The 17,861-nt window shown below is 43.2% G+C and overlaps 2 long non-coding RNA genes across 2 annotated transcripts; one reads left to right on the top strand and one right to left on the bottom strand.

Moving 5' to 3' along the window:
* Window positions 1-5: 5 nt before the first annotated feature.
* On the top strand, window positions 6-2,647 carry LOC132772936 (uncharacterized). The gene is made up of 2 exons (XR_009631294.2): window positions 6-42; window positions 2,410-2,647. It is a non-coding gene; the product is annotated as an uncharacterized lncRNA (long non-coding RNA).
* Window positions 2,648-7,242: 4,595 nt separating this feature from the next.
* Window positions 7,243-13,299, bottom strand: LOC137097027 (uncharacterized). The gene is made up of 3 exons (XR_010909934.1): window positions 12,985-13,299; window positions 10,320-10,487; window positions 7,243-7,521 (listed from the first exon to the last, which is right to left on the bottom strand). It is a non-coding gene; the product is annotated as an uncharacterized lncRNA (long non-coding RNA).
* Window positions 13,300-17,861: the final 4,562 nt, after the last annotated feature.

Below are 17,861 nucleotides of genomic sequence, written 5' to 3'. Positions count from 1 at the left end.
TTAAAGGTGTCCCGTTGGTCAATTCAACAACATCTCCTCCTGGTGAGCATGGGTTTTGTTGCATAAATGCCGGGGAATGGGATGCGCTGGATGGAATCAGCAGGCCAGTGTCTCATGCCCCTTTGGGTCTCAATATTTCCCTACTATTGCAAGCTAAGACAGAGCATTTGTTATTAGCCACTACCTTTTCTGTTTGTGGATAGCCATGGGGCACCGGGGATGCTCTGGTGATGCATCAGGGCAGTTCCTGAGCAGCTTATCCTGGATTGATCAGGTCGGTGTAGACAAAGGTTCTATCAATGCAATTTGCTGACCAACTTGCTTCTTATCATCCAATTAACTGACTTCAGACTGTTGTTTCTGCTTCAACAGCGGCTCTTATCTTTATTAACGTTTCATTCGTTGGAGTAACACTTACTCATTAACACGGTCACAATGCAAGAGAGAAGAGAAAGAGACAGAGCGATCATGTCTGCTATATTTAAACCCCACTTTTATCAGCTCATTAATTCGGTGTCCAGCCTCCTAGTCTATTGCAACATCTTTGTTGCACTCCAGAACAGGAAATAGCCCCTCTGACTATAAACACACCACACGTCAAGTGAAGGAACAATGCTTTTTATTAAAGCTTACCAAAAAAAGCCAGTAGAAATAAATGCTTGTAAAGATAGATAAGACTCCAAAAAGCTATAAGGCATTCAAATGCAGCAAGATAAAACAGTGTCCAAATGTAGCAATCAAAAGCAATGTCCAAAAAGCATGAAAATACAATCCAGGGCAATGATTATCTAGAGAGGAATCAAACAAGAAGCAAGAACCGACCAGATGCTGCTAGTCAACTTGAAAGGCTAGAAAAATCCATGAAGAAAAGACCACATGAACAGGAATTCCATGAGGCTTGTGCTTAGTTTCCGAACAATGCCTGATCTGACAAGATTTTCTAAAGTCAAACCTTAAATCCCAAAAACTGGTTCTGTTTTCCTCCAGTCTTTGACCTTAACTGACAAATTCTTTCGGATCTATGTAAACATTGGGCCTCTTGTTGATTCTGGCTAATCTCCAGTCACCGACTGAGCTTATCTGACTCCTCATTAACTTGACCAGGTGTCAGACTGTTTTCCAAAGTAGAAACTGGAGAGCTCACAGGTGGAGGGAGTAAACCTTCCTCCCAAGGCCTGACAGAAACATTCTCATGAGAATCTGCCCTTTGCACCGAAGCCTCTCTGTCAGAGTCTGCATGAAACTTATTGACCAAAGTGTCTCCATCTTGCACCTCAGAGTCAGCCCCAGCATCCCCCACATCAGAAGCAACAGGAGACTGATTTCCCTCCTCATTACCCACATCAGACACAGAAACATCAGGAGACTGAAACACATTCACAGGTTCAATCACAGGCTGAGTCCCAACAAGCTTCCTTGTCTGTTCTACATGCTTCATAACATTCCAAAGATTAACTTCACAGCTAGCTGCATTGACATTTTAAACGTGTACTATATATGTTGACATTACACTGATAGTTCTGCTTCACCATTGACTGGTGCAAGAACGTCCCCTCTTAGTAGCACAATGTGACCTTCCTCAGCCATCCCTCCTAACTACAGTCCATCAAACAGGGCCAGTCTAATTGTCACCTTTGTCTGTGTTACCCCAAAGCTACACTAGCCTCTCATTCCAATGAAGAGTCAAGTTAGTAAGGAAGAAACAAGAACTTCATTTTATGTTTTCATCTGTTGCTCAAGCAACAAAGAAGGCAAGTTCACCTGAATGTTCTTGGTAGGACGTTGGTATACCTTTTCGCCAAGAGGTTGTAGTTTCCTGTTTGGCTGTCTGGTTCTTTAGAACAGCGGTTCCCAAACCTTTCCAAACATGAAACCCTTCAGAAGTCTCTCCTCCCTCAGCAGAACCCTAACTCTGTCCGTCAGCATTGTGACTCCACAAAGGTTTCCCTTCTTTCATCCACTTCTATTGCCTGAGTGGTTTTGTATAATGTGATAGGGTTGGAAATAAAGAGATTCAAGAACTTATAAAGCAAAAGTACTCTGCATTTCAACAAGACCTTCATTCTCAGGGACGGAGATTATTAAAATAGATATTTCACGGAACCCTGATGATGCTTTTGCAGAACCTTAGGGTTCCAAAGGACATGGTTTAGGAAGCACTGCTTTTGAATCAGGAATATTTGTACGTAGCCCCTTCCTCTTTTTGGAGAACACTGTAAAGTACTTGAGTCAGCTTAGCCTATGAATAGCCCATCACTCTTATTTTTAAATCGTGATATATTATTGTTCTGCATTAAGAGATCTCAGGGACCTATTATTATGGCTAGTGCATGGGGCTAGCATTGCCTTCTTTGTCTCCACCATGTGGCTACTGTACCTCTTCCATCGTCTCCCCCTTCTCTTTTTCAGACACTCAAGCAATAGAAGAATCTTCCGGAGAGTAGAACAGAGGGGTCTCATAACAGCTGGAAGTTACTCCTGGATCCTCCCCAAAGTGGCCGTCCATCCTGCATGCCAGCATCTCCCTCGCGTCTCCCCTTCCCTCTACCATCACTGTATTACTCTCCTTTCTCCCATCCAAACATGCCTTAGCAAGCCCAGCATGAATATAAACATCTATGGCCATATAAAGCATTGTCAGAAAGTTCTTTTGTTTCTTTGGCATTTTTTCTTGGAAGGGTGAAGGAATGGGGTTAAGAGGTCACAGGCATCACTCCGGGAGCACCTACTTAACTGACAAATTCTTTCGGATCTATGTAAACATTGGGCCTCTTGTCGATTCTGGCTAATCTCCAGCCGCCGACTCAGCTTATCTGACTCCTCATTAACTTGACCAGGTGTCAGACTGTTTCCCAAAGTAGAATCTGGAGAGCTCACAGGTGGAGGGAGTAAACCTTCCTCCCAAGGCCTGACAGAAACATTCTCATGAGAATCCGCCGTTTGCACCGAAGCCTCTCTGTCAGTGTCTGCATGAAACTTGCGCCACTAAATACAAAGCTGGTCCAGAGTAGCAATACAGATGGCCAGGCGTTGGCGGTGGCTGGGGGGGCCTTCACAAAATTAAGACTCGTGCGCCAGCTGTGACCGTACCTCATGAAGTCAGATCTGGCCATGATGGTCCACGCCTTAGTGACCTCCAGATTGGATTACTGTAATGCACTCTACGTGGGGCTGCCCTTGAAGACGGCTTGGAAATTTCAATTGGTCCAACGGGCGGCAGCGAGACTACTAATTGGAGTGACTTACAGGGAGTGGTCTACCTCGCTGTTTAAGGAGCTCCACTGGCTGCCGTTTATTTTCCGGTCCCAATTCAAAGTGCAGGTTCTTACCTACAAAGCCCTGAATGGTTTGGGACATGCCTACCTGCGTGACCGCATTTCTGTGTACGAACCCACTCGATCTCTTCGATCATCTGGAGAGGCCTTGCTCTCGCTTCCGCCCCCTTGGCAGGCGCGATTGGTGGGGACGAGGGAGAGGGCCTTCTCTGTGGTGGCCCCCCGACTCTGAAACTCACTCCCCAAGGATATTAGACAAGCCGCCACATTGGCAGTCTTTAGGAGGAGCCTGAAAACGTGGCTGTTCCAGTGTGCCTTCCCTGAATAAAGGAAACAATGCCCTGCTCTGATCAATTCCCTGCAAAATGTCCTCAGAATCACTTTAACTACCCGTTGGGTTGCTCTCCCTACATTATCTTTTAAAACTCTCCTGCTTAGATACATCCTCTGTTCACACCCAGTGTTTATTTTAAAATTTTAATCTGGCCCGGCCATAGGTTTATTGCTTATATGTTTATTGCTTATATGAGAGTTATATTAATTGTATTGTTTTATTTGCTTGCTGCTTTGTTGTTTACTGATGTGTTGTTGGGCTTGGTCTCATGTAAGCCGTCCTGAGTCCCCTTGGGGAGATGGTGGCGGGGTAGAAATAAAGTTTTATATTATTATTATTATTATTATTATTATTATTGTTATCCATCCACTGATTGAAACCTCCAGAGAAGGATACTCCACCGGACTCCCAGGCAGCATATTCCATGCTGAACTTCTCTTTTCTTCCTAATGTTTAGGTGGAATCTCTTTTCTAGCAGTTTGAATCCATTGCTCTGTTGTGTCCTAGTCTTTGGGGCTTTTCTCCTCAATCAGACATCCTTTCAAATGTTCAAGTATAGTTCTCATGTCCCCTCCTCTCAGCCTTCTTTTCCCCAAACTAAACATCCCCAGCTCACTCAGCCACTCCTCATAGGATTTGCAGTCCCCCCCCTTTTTTTGCAGTGTGAATCAATTGCCCTTTCTCTGGCTGCGTCTCTACTGTAGAACTAATGTAGAATTGACCCAGAGAGTGGCGGAGGCCCCCGCCTTTAAGTTGGTATGAACCGCAGAGGAGAGTTCCGCAGTTCCTGGGAGCCAAGTTTGGGACCAACTGATAAAATGTGCCCCAGCAGACAGCTCAAAACTAGGACTGCACTCTTTCTATTACTTTCCCCCTCTCCTTACTTTGTAACCAATCCCTAATAAAGATACTTGAAATTTGCAACTTTTAACTTTTCCACTTGATACTTTGTGTCCTTCGTGGCCTAAAGCTAACCCAAGCATGAAATAAACCCCTGTCTAGGCTCCGGGCAACCGCGGGCCTGCCTGGGATGCCTTCTGGGAATCCCGGGGAGGCCGAATCTGTGTCAATTGGAACCGCGGATACAAAGGCCTTTTTGGGCCCCCGTATCCGCTAAAATCTCAAAATGGTGGATCGGCCCCGTTTCAGTGCCATATTTTTCTGTGCTTGATTCTTAATCAAACTGCTATCTCGCTTTTCTCATTTTGGACCCCTACGCCCGGGAAATAATAATAGATAGATAGATAGATAGATAGATAGATTAGGTATTATTCACACACACACACACACACACACAGATATAGTACCATAGATTTGAAAGGGACCCCTAAAGAAGGACAATGATATCCTGCATGTTCCAGGGTGGGCAAACCAGACACTCTCCACATCAACACTGACAAAGAAACAGCAAGAAATACTGTTTACCCACAAGCATACAGAAATTACATATATTAGAAACCAACACTTTCTCATTACTTTATTTTCCAGATCAACAGACTGGGCCACAGCAACATGTGGCAGGGGACAGCTAGTTACATATAAATGATACATACAGAATTACATATTAACCACAATGAATTAATTTTAAAATTAGTTTGAAAATAAAAAAAACTATATTAATTAAAAGTACAATAATACTGGCTGTCTAGCTTTACGTAGAAATGAATTCAGCGAGCACAACACAATCGGAAGCCTGTCCGTAGTCCATTTCCCATAGCATTATCATTCTTACCATTGTCAATTATCTGCCAGCTACCTAAAGGCCTGGTCCCATAACCACATTTTCAATTTCCTCCTGAAGGCGAGGAGGGATGTTGTTGACCTGATTTTGCTGGCGAGCAAGTTCCACAGGCGGGGGGCCACCACCGAGAAGGTCCTGTCCCTCGTCCCCACCAAGCGTGTTTGCGCCAAAGGCAGGGCCGAGAGCAGGGCCTCCCCAAAATATCTTAAATTTTGAGATAGGACATAGAGCAGTGGTTCTCAACCTTCCTAATACCGTGACCCCTTAATACAGTTCCTCATGTTGTGGCGACCCCCAGCCATAAAATTATTTTTGTTGTTACTTCATAACTGTAATTTTGCTACCGTTATTAATTGTAATGTAAATATCAGATATCCAGGATGTATTTTCATTCACTAGACCAGTGTTTCTCAACCTGGGGGTCGGGACCCCTATGGGGGTCGCGAGAGGGTGACAGAGGGGTCGCCGAAGACCATCAGAAAATACAGTATTTTCTGTTGAGCATGGGGGTTCTGTGTGGGAAGTTTGGCTCAATTCTATCATTGGTGGGGTTCAGAATGCTCTTTGATTGTAGGTGAACTATAAATCCCAGCAACTACAACTCCCAAAATGTTAAAGTCTATTTTCCCCAAACTCCACCAGTGTTCACATTTGGGCATATTGAGTATTCATGCCAAGTTTGGTCCAGATCCGTCATTGTTTTAGTCCACAGTGCTTCCCTGGATGTAGGTGAACTACAACTCCCAAACAAGGACAATGTCCACCAAAGCCTTTCAGTAATTTCTGTTGGTCATGGAAGTTCTGCCTGCCAAGTATGGTTTAGTTCCATCATTGGTGGAGTTCAAAATGTTCTTTGACTGTAGGTGAACTATAAATCCCAGCAACTACAACTCCCAAATGACAAAATCAACCCCTCCCCAAACCCCACCAGTATTCCAATTTGGGCGTATTGGGTATTTGTGCCGAATTTGGTCTAGTGCAGTGTTTCTCAACCTTCCTAATGCCGCGACCCCTTAATACAGTTCCTCATGTTGTGGTGACCCCCAACCATAAAATTGTTTTCACTACCACTTCACAACTGTAATTTTGCTACTTATGAATCGTAATGTAAATATCTGATATGCAGAATGTATTTTCATTCACTGGACCAAATTTGGTACAAATACCCGATGCACCCATGTTTGAATGCTGGTGGGGTTGGGGAGAATTGATTTTTTCATTTGGTAGTTGTAGTTGCTGGGATTTATAGTTCACCTACAATCAAAGAGCATTCTGAACTCCACTAATGATGGAATTCAACTAAACTTGGGACACAGAACTCCCACAGCCAACAGAAAATACTGGAAGGTTTGGTGGCATTGACCTTGAGTTTTGGAGTTGTAGTTCACATACACCCAGAGAGTACTGTGGACTCAAACAATGATGGATCAGGACCAAACTTGGCATGAATACTCTATGTGCCAAAATGTGAACACTCATAGAACTTGGGGAAAATAGATCATAACACTTTCATTCACTGGACCAAATTTGGCACAAATATGCAATATGCCCAAATTTGAATCCTGGTAGGGTTAGAGGGGGGATTGATTTTGTCATTTGGGAGTTGTAGTTATGGAATCATGGGAGTTGTAGTCTTACAAGACCTTTAGCTTTCATTGCCAAACAGTGCAGGAGCCTAACACCAATATAACTTCCAGGAATCCTATGGCAATGTTTTATGGCAGAAAAAGAGGTGTCAAACTGCATAAGTTCAAAAGTGTTGACGCACCCTAAGTTTAGACTATTGAACATCATTTGAAAGTACTTCAAACTTCATTTGAAAGATGAAAGTAGGAAGGAGGGTTGAAGAAGGTGCAATGGCAGGTACTGTTGACTGTGCCAAAACGGGCCTCTCAAAGGGAGAGTTGGAGAGATTAGAGGAAGAAATAGAGGGTGAGGGCATTTAGGGGAAAGGCCAGAAAGGATGAAGAAAGCGGGATGTTAATCTGGGCTGCTAAAAGAGTCTGAGATGGAAGAAGACAGAGCAATAGGGTGACGATGGAAGGACACAGATGTGGATGGAAGATACTGGCACGCAGGACTGGTGGTCTCATCATACTCCAGGGAGGATCCAGGAGTTTTGAGTCCTCTCTGTGCTTCCTTCAGGAAGTTGTCTCTGTTGGTTTAGGCAGCTGCAAAAGAGAAGAGAAACAATTGGTCAAAAAGGCAGAGGTACAGACGGCAATGTTAGCCAGATGCACCAAGCCATCCCTCCAAAACTCTGGGATCTCTCTTTTTTTTTTAAAAAAATATTTTTTATTAAGACTTATTCTTACAGATATATAGGTAAATAGGATAGGGTTAGAATATTAGGATTAAGGGAGGAAAGAGGGATCGGGGTTGACTGGGTTGAAGGGGATGGAAAAGGGGTGTTGACGACCAAGGATAGTGTTGGACAAAGGAGGGGGTGTATAGGAACGGGTGTGACGGCGCGAGTGGCGCCACCTATGTATAGAACTGTTAGTTGTAAGACTTAAACTGTTGTATCATGTTTAATCCTGCCCCCTTTTTACCTTGCTTGTGTACAGTTGTATGGATTGGTTGCTTGTAGCTGTCAATCAGTACTGTTTGGCTCCACCTCTCCCTGCAAGAGGGGAGAACTTCCTTTCTCTTCATTCTGCCTTCAGAGGTCGTACCAGATGGACGTGAGTAAGAGACCTGACTCTAAAGGACCCTGATTTAAGTTACCTCTTAGCACCAGTTCTGAGGTTTTTTACCCTTGGGACTCATGCTTTATGTCCAGATCGTCCTGGATAACATTGAGGAGACCCCAGCGCCTTCACACCAGTTCTTTTGGCACCAGAGGAAGATTCTGAGTCTTCAAACATAGGCCATATGAACTGGGGTTGTGGTTTGCTCCGGCATTCACAGCCATTGAGGAAAGAGGAAACTTGGTGAGGCTTCTCAGCTTCAAACCCCTTGGACCCAGGACTAATTGAGACTGTAGAGTATGTTTTCCTTCACCCCTCTAAAGTTTTCCAGCTTATTGCTTTGAAGAAATGACTTTGTGATAAATAAAACTTATTTTGAGCTATTTACAGCGTTTTGGGTTTTTGGGAGTTCCAGTTTCCTAAAGGAGGGCAAGAAGCAATCCCTTGGGGGAAAAGTGCCATGTCCATCCCTCCTTCATTAAGACTAATAGCCCCCAAGTGCGACGGCACAACGGGGGAGGGAGGGGGAAAAGGGTATAAGGGGGTGATGGGGGTCTTCTGACTTCCTTAATCATCTTCTCTCTGGTTTCCTCTATTTTTGTCTTCTTCCTTCTTCTGAAATTTCTTCTTGCTCTCCTTTCATATCATGTCTGTTTAGATATATTGATATGTATTCCTCAAATAGCTTCCAGTCTGTTCTTTTTATTGGTCTTCTGTATGAATCTTTTAATGCAAATGTCAGTTTGTCCATGTCTTTAATTTCCTCCACTTTACTTATCCATTCTTCCTTTGTGGTTACTTCCTTCTGTTTCCATTTTTTTGCCCATGCTATTCTTGCTGCAGTGATACAATAATTAAACAGGATATCCATATTTTGGTCTAGTTCCAATTCTTCGTCTATGATTCCCAGTAAAAAGTATTCTGGTTTCATATGAATTTTCAATTTTAATATCTTCTCACATTCTTGTTTTATCATTTTCCAGTATGCACTAATCACGGGACATGTCCACCATGCATGGTAGAAGGTTCCCGTCTGTAATTCACATTTCCAGCATTTGTTTCTAACATTGTCATACATTATACCTAATTTTTGTGGCGTCATATACCACAACTCTGGGATCTCTCTGAAGCATCCCAGAACAAACCCCATTTCCTCTTGAGCCTCATTAACAGCTGGATGTGTTGCTTCCACTGCAAATCCAAGCCATGCATTATTTGGGACCCTACGGAGACTCAGATATCAGTTGACGTTACCTTTGCCGTATAGATATGGCCAGAACAACAGAATTTGCCCAGAATAGTTGTGATCTTGCTGGTTCACCCCAACTGGAGTAGACCCATTGGACACCTTGCTGAATGACGAGTCACCCAACCAATAATGGCTCTACTCTAAGCCAACCTAATAAAGAGGATTCGGGCTACCATTTTCGTTGATCACAAATTGAGCTCCTGATTAAAGTGATTCAACGATGGTCAGAGGCCATCATAGTTCAAGTCCTAAATAAAGATGAGAAATGCACGTGGCGTCTATGTGCTTCTATTGTACTTCTATTGTATGGTGTACATTGTGTTACTACTATTGAAAAGGAGTTCAGCTGCTGGCCTATTCAAATGCTGATACATAGAATCATAGAATCAAAGAGTTGGAAGAGACCTCATGGGCCATCCAGTCCAACCTCATTCTGCTAAGAAGCAGGAATATTGCATTCAAATCACCCTTGACAGATGGCCATCCAGCCTCTGCTTAAAAGCTTCCAAAGAAGGAGCCTCCACCACACTCCAGGGCAGAGAGTTCCACTGCTGAACGGCTCTCACAGTCAGGAGAGCCGTTCAGCAATGGATGCCATATGATCTACTGCAACACAGTTGGTCCTCTGATTCAATGGATTCTGGATCCATGGATTCAACCATCTACTGCTCAAAAGTATTTTTAAAAAATCGAAAAAGGAAACTTTGATTTTGCCATTTTATATATCAGTTTATGCAGTTTTACTCCACCATTGTATACAATGGGACTTGAGCATTCATGGATTTTGGTATCCAGAGTGGGTCCTGGAAACAAACTCCAGCAGATTCCAAGGCTCTACTGTATATGCAATTTATGCTATAGAGCAGGGGATTATTTGGTCTTCAGATGTTCTTCATCTGCACCTTCTAGTATCTTTCTAATGCAGCATACTCCAAGATGAGGAATGTGGGAGGAAATTGCCTGTGCTTTTGAGGACTTCATTCTCTACCTAGGCCTGCCTTTGGGCACATTTATGCCACCCCAAAATTACCATGGGATCCACAGAACTGGAGGCAATCTTCTTCCTCCCAGAAGTTGTTGGCATTGCCGTGGTGTCCTCGGTAGATGAAGTGTTCACAGGTCCTGGAGTCGGAGTTGTAGAAGTAGCGAGGCCTCAGGGCATCGCCTATTCCGTGGTCCATTGGGAGCTGACAGATCCCTGAAAGGAAGGAGCAGACCACCATAAGGTTGAAGTGCATTTCTATTTGTCCAAACCTCCATTGGGAATTTTGGAGACCAGGATCATGTGCGGCTTATATGCACATATGCAGTTAACTTGGAGTTCTCTATTCATAGGATCACCAAAAGTCAAAGTTGACTTGAGGAGAAATAATAACAGCTGTTCTTCTAGAATGAGGGTAGCACAATATAGCCCCCATATCTACAGGGGGTAGATGTCTGTACTGATTGAAGAAATATGAAATCACAGATAATAGCAAGCCCTATTGAAACAAAAGATTTCTGGTAGAAAAATACCACAAAATGATGTTGAAGGACCAAGAGAATGCCTATAGAGAACATCTCACTAGACTTTCTAGATCTACCAGAACAATGTTGAAGGACCAAGAGAATGCCTATTGAGAACATCTCACTAGCCTTTCTAGATCCACCAGAACGATGTTGAAGGACTAAGAGAATGCCTGTAGAGAGCATCTCACTAGCCTTGCTAGATCCACCAGAACGATGTTGAAGGACTAAGAGAATGCCTGTAGAGAGCATCTCACTAGCCTTGCTAGATCCACCAGAATGATATTAAAGGATCAAGAGAATGCCTGTAGAGAGCATCTCACTAGCCTTGCTAGATCCACCAGAACGATGTTAAAGGACCACGAGAATGCCTGTAGAGAGCATCTCACTAGCCTTGCTAGATCTACCATAATGATGTTGAAGGAACAAGAGAATGCCTATAGAGAACATCTCACTAGCTTTTCTAGATCCACCAGAATGATGTTGAAGGACCAAGAGAATGCCTATAGAGAACATTTCACTAGCTTTTCTAGATCCATCAGAACGATGTTGAAGGACTAAGAGAATGCCTATAGAGAACATCTCACTAGCCTTTCTAGATCCACCAGAACAATGTTGAAGGACCAAGAGAATGCCTATAGAGAACATCTCACTAGCCTTGCTAGATCCACCAGAATGATGTTGAAGAACCAAGAGAAAACCTATAGAGAACATCTCACTAGCCTTTCCTAGATCCACCAGAATGGTGTTGAAGGACCAAGAGAATGCCTATAGAGAACATCTCACTAGCCTTTCTAGATCCACCAGAACGATGTTGAAGGACCAAAAGAATGCCTATAGAGAACATCTCACTAGCCTTTCTAGATCCACCAGAACGATGTTGAAGGACCAAAAGAATGCCTATGGAGAACATCTCACTAGCCTTTCTAAATCCACCAGAACGATGTTGAAGGACCAAGAGAATGCCTATAGAGAACATCTCACTAGCCTTGCTAGATCCACCGGAATGATGTTGAAGAACCAAGAGAAAACCTATAGAGAACATCTCACTAGCCTTTCCTAGATCCACCAGAATGGTGTTGAAGGACCAAGAGAATGCCTATAGAGAACATCTCACTAGCCTTTCTAGATCCACCAGAACGATGTTAAAGGACCAAGAGAATGCCTGTAGAGAGCATCTCACTAGCCTTGCTAGATCCACCAGAACGATGTTAAAGGACCAAGAGAATGCCTGTAGAGAGCATCTCACTAGCCTTGCTAGATCCACCAGAATGATGTTGAAGGACCAAGAGAATGCCTATAGAGAACATCTCACTAGCCTTTCTAGATCCACCAGAACGATGTTGAAGAACCAAGGGAATGCCTATAGAGAACATCTCACTAGCCTTTCTAGATCTACCATAATGATGTTGAAGGACCAAGAGAATGCCTATAGAGAACATCTCACTAGCCTTTCTAGATCCACCAGAACAATGTTGAAGGACCAAGAGAATGCCTATAGAGAACATCTCACTATCCTTTCTAGATCTACCAGAATGATGTTAAAGGACCAAGAGAAAACCTATAGAGAACATCTCACTAGCCTTTCCTAGATCCACCAGAATGATGTTGAAGGACCAAGAGAATGCCTATAGAGAACATCTCACTAGCCTTGCTAGATCCACCAGAATGATGTTGAAGAACCAAGAGAAAACCTATAGAGAACATCTCACTAGCCTTTCCTAGATCCACCAGAATGGTGTTGAAGGACCAAGAGAATGCCTATAGAGAACATCTCACTAGCCTTTCTAGATCCACCAGAACGATGTTGAAGGACCAAAAGAATGCCTATAGAGAACATCTCAATAGCCTTTCTAGATCCACCAGAACGATGTTGAAGGACCAAGAGAATGCCTATAGAGAACATCTCACTAGCCTTTCTCAATCCACCAGAATGATGTTGAAGGACCAAGAGAATGCCTATAGAGAACTTCTCATTAGCCTTTCCAGATCCACCAGAATGATGTTGAAGGACCAAGAGAATGCCTATAGAGAACATCTCACTAGCCTTTCTAGATCCACCAGAACGATGTTGAAGGACCAAGGGAATGCCTATAGAGAACATCAGTGGGATGGCTGTAGTTTGCCTGCAGTAGGAGTTGTCCCTTTAATCTCTGCTGAGCCCGCCTTCCCTTCAGTGTCCTTCTCACCTGGATTGGAGCAGCTCCGGAGACACTCCAGTTGTGTTGCAAAATTGTTCCTGTTGCCTCCACAGCCTTTGTAAAGGAACCTCTCGCACCTCCTGGCCTGGGAGTTGTAGAAGACACGGTGGACGGAGGGGGCGTCACAAGAGCCAGAGGCACTAGGAAGGTGGCAGAAATCTAGGCACAGAGGAGATGACCATTAAGAGGGACCGGGGCAATGCCATCATTGCAAAGGAGGAAAGAAAGGTTAACAATGCATACTCCTATTGACTCAAATATTCCCTCTGATCAGGCTCCCACTGTCGCCATGTTAGCACATTACGGGCTAAACCAGGCATGGGCTAACTTTGCCCCTCCAGGCGTTTTGGACTTCAACTCCCACAATTCCTAACAGCCGTGATAGTAAAGATAAAGGTTTCGCCCTAACATGAAGTCCAGTCATGTTCGACTCTCGAGGTTGGTGCTCATCTCCATTTCTAAGTCGAAGAGCCAGCGTTGTCCGTAGACGCCTCCAAGGTCATGTGGCCAGCATGACTGCATGGAGCACTGTCCCCCCCCCCCCCCCCAGTGGTACCTATTGATCTATTTACATTTGCATGTTTTTAAACTGCTAGGTTGGCAGAAGCTGGGCTGTTGGAGTTCAGCCTGTGATTGTGTTTCAGGATCAGGGTGCTTTGGATGTGGGGAATGATGTCAATGAGGTTCAAGATGGCAATGGTTTGGTCAGTGATATTGATGCAGAGAATGACAGAGAGACACCTGTTCCAAGTGTAGTTTCCCATGAGAATGTTCCTACAGGATATAAGGATGATGGTTTACTCGCTGAATTGCTCCCAGAGAGATCCCAGGATTTGGGGCTTGAAAACAACTTGGCACCTGCAGAAATTAATGAGCATATAGACAGGCAGGTGGAAATTAGCCAAAACAGACAGCTCGACCAAGGCCTTTGGCGTTCTGCCAGGCTCCGACAGAAAAAGATAAAGGGCGTTCAAGGAAAGCGAAACCAATTCCTGAGTGCTTGGAATGGTTAATGAGGGGATAAAAGTTCCAAGCATGGGAAATATAGCCAGATGAAACATGATTTAGAATCCTGCTAAATTTTTGTTCTTTTTTCATGGAAGCTTTGCTTGGAACATTCATGTTTAAGGATTTCTTGTTTCATGGTTTGACTCTGTCTCTTGTGATTACATACTCATGCCTTGAATCAACATTTCCTGGTTCTTTGGATTTTGTTAGTGAAGTGTGGACTTTGTTTTGGGACTTTGCTGAACTCTACCTTGGACTAATTTGTCCCTGCTTATCTGCTTACCTAATTGGATTTACCCATTCCTTTAAAGTGCTTTTTTACTTTGCTGCTTTTACTTATCTTCAATAAAAGGATTGTTTTCCCCTACACAACGTTTGAGGTTTTTTAAAGTCAGAGGATTATTCCTGTCCTGGAGGGCAACATGGGCCTAAGAGCAGGAGCTCATGCCGCTCCCCAGATTTGAACCTGTGACCTTTCAGCAGCTCAGTGGTTTAACCCACTGCACCACCTGGGGCTCCTTTATCCTTAATGGGATACACGCAGTTAAATTTCAGGTTAAAATTCATTAATAAAATACACTAATCTATATAAATAAAAATGTAATGTTCGTTTGTGCGAATAACATAACTCAGAAACCACTACACGAATCGACACGGAAGTTTGACACAATACACCTAACAGTCAAACGAGTGTTCATCACCCATAAACACACAAAAAACCCTAGCAGAACGGACTTAAAAATCCCCAAAATACTCCACATATATACAAATGCACTCATACATATACACATGTATACATACATACACACATGCATATTTATACCCAAGCAGACACATACATCTACACACATACACACATGTACACATACATACATATATACACACAAATATGCATATAGACAAGCACACACATATACACAATATACATATATACATATAAACACACAAATATATACACACACATATATATACATCTACACACACAGATATGCACACACATATACCCATATACACATATACACATGCAAACACGCATATATACAAAGTTACACAAATATACACACATATAAACTGTACCGTCGCACCTGGGGGCTATAACTCTGAATGAAAGAGACATGGACATGACATCTTTCCCCAGGGGATTGCTTCTTGCCCTCCTATAGGAAACTAGAACTCCCAAAGACCAAAACACAACAGATAACTCGAAATGGTATTTATTGTTCACAATGAGTTATCTTTCTTAGGCATAAGCTTGATGTTTCAACAGGGATAAAGGAAATATACTTTACAATCTCTGAAGTCCAAGGACTTTGCAGCTGAGAAGCTTTTCCTGTTTCCTCTTTCCTCAATGGCTGTGAATATCGGAATAAACACAACCCCAGTCCAATGGCCTATGTTGAAGGGACAAGACCTTCCTCTGGTGCCAAAAGAACCGGTTTGAAGGTGCTTGTGTCTCCTCAATGTTGTCCAGGATGATCTGGACATAAAGCATGAGTCCCAAGGGTAAAAAACCTTAGAATTGGTGCTGAGAGGTAATTTAAGCAGGGGCTTTTAGAGCCAAGTCTCTTACTCACGTCCATCTGAAAGAAACTCTGATGGCAGAATGAAAAAGGGAAGCACTCTCCTCCTCCAGGAAGAGGTGGAGCCAAACAATTGAGCTTGAGAAAGCAATTCAACTGGTGCAAACAACACTGATTGACAGCTATAAATAACCAATCAATCCAACTATACATAAGCAGGGTAAAAAGGCAGGATTAAGCATGATACAACAGTTTAAATCTTGCAACTAACAGTTCTACATATAGGTGGCACCACTCACGCGGTCACATAAACACATATATACACACACATAACACATATATACAGACTGGGCCACAGCAACACGTGGCAGGGGATGGCTACTAAACTAATAAAATAAAATAATAAAATGCATTTAAAACTGGGTGTAGTCAATTTTATTCTATACCCATAGTATCAGTCTCCAAATTCAAACACAGATTGTGCTGTGCAACTCTTGCATTAAATGGTAACATCATCACGCAACTGAATGCACAATTGAATATATGAGTGTATTATAGCAAATGAATATGCTAGTGTGCATTGCATGAGGAGCTGCATGTTCAGTCTGTACGATCTGCAACTCCTCTTCTGCAACTGACTCTGGACATTCTGTGAAGGACAAAAAATGCCCAACTTCTTCTGAAGGATAATTTTAGCACTTTTGCATATAAAGTTCCCATGGAGACTGAAGGTTACATTTGAAACAATGCTTGCTTTTCCTTGCAGTTTTGTTGCAGAGGATGGTTAGGCTGCCAAAGGGATGTTCAGCAAACCAGTTCCTAGATGGAGTGACAGGAAGCAGCTGGAGAAATTCTGCAAAGCTGAATTACAGGGAAATGCCTTGTGATAAATATAGATGCTGAATCATACTGTCTGGAATCCTAGTGAGGAGTGAGGTGTTGCAGTAGAGTGTGTTGAGCAAGATACAACTGGTAGTAGAAGGGGAAAGAGGGCTGCTCAGGTGCTGGAACAAGAGCAGCAAAGGAAGCGAATTAGGGAGATATTCATGACACCTACAGATACTGAGTCGTTTGAAGGTTTCACAGACTCTGAGATGGAGGAGGAGGGAGATGAGAGTAGAGGCTTGAAACGGGTTACTCGGGAGCAAGAGTCAGATGAAGAAAGAGAAAGGAAGCGGATCCGTGAAATACTTAATGCTCCAACTGAGGAGGAAGACCATGGGGTTCACAGGGAGTGATGGGACTGGGAGTGATGACGGAGAGGAAAATGGGCTAGATTGGACCCGTGTACAAGAGATCAGGGACATATGTACCCAACCCACATCAATTGAGGAGTTTGAAGGGTTTTCGGGAGATGGACAACCTGGAAATACATGTGGTGATCTAAGTCTTGATAGATGTTGGAAAAGTTGAAGGGATGGGCAGTGGCGAGCAGCTGTGGAAGCGAAAGCACCTGAGAATGATGAAGACAGGGTGGAGTCCAGCTCCTCCTCTGATGAGGAGTTATACGATAAAAGTAAGGTATCAAACTATTGGAACTTTGCAGTAGGCAAAGTGTTGCATTGGGCTTGGGACTTTGTTGCTGTTATTACTCTTGCCTTGCGTCCTGGGACTGCAGATCGCTGTGTTTCCATGCTTCTACCTTCTGGAATCCTGTAAGTGCTGCTATCTTCCTGCTGACTTTGGATTGTTTTTGGGACGACGACTTCACGCTTTGGACTGCTACAGTTTCTTCTGGACTGTTTCTAGACTACGTTTTTGCTTGCTCCTACCTTGTTTATTAATGTTTATTGGACTCTGTGTTTTTGAAGCAGTTTGCTGATACTTTTTGTGATCCCAGATTATATCCCAGTATAATCTGGATTATATTCCAAGTTGTGTTTTTTTGCTTGGCTTTTTGCTACAGACTTTCAGTTTTGCTAGTAACACTGAGTTAAGTGTTTCTAAGCCATTTTTGTTACTTTAATAAACTTTGTTGGACCTTTACCCTTGTGTTTGGCTCTGTTAAGGCTTCTGGTTCACAGCAGTGAGGTGTAAGTTCCCACAAAGACATGGCTTACCTCTCCTTGCACTTCAGTTCAAGATTGCACCAAGGGACCTGAATACATTGCTCTGTTGTCCTTGTTTCTATAAGACTGTCATTATATTCTCGTTACCCATTGTTGTACATTGCACAGGATGCACATTGCACACACAAGGTCCCATGCATTTCATGTCACATTTGTTTGTGCAAGAATGCAGGTCATTGGAAAGTCATCATTATGTGAGTGTGAGGAAGAGCTCCATTTACTCAGCATAAGATCTTGGTTCAATAAAGCAGTGCCTTATCTCAATCTG

Source organism: Anolis sagrei, chromosome 4, assembly GCF_037176765.1.
Source record: "Anolis sagrei isolate rAnoSag1 chromosome 4, rAnoSag1.mat, whole genome shotgun sequence".
In the NCBI taxonomy this organism is placed as follows: domain Eukaryota; kingdom Metazoa; phylum Chordata; class Lepidosauria; order Squamata; family Dactyloidae; genus Anolis; species Anolis sagrei.
Note: the sequence above shows the minus strand (reverse complement) of the source record. Positions and strands in the feature narration are given on the sequence as shown.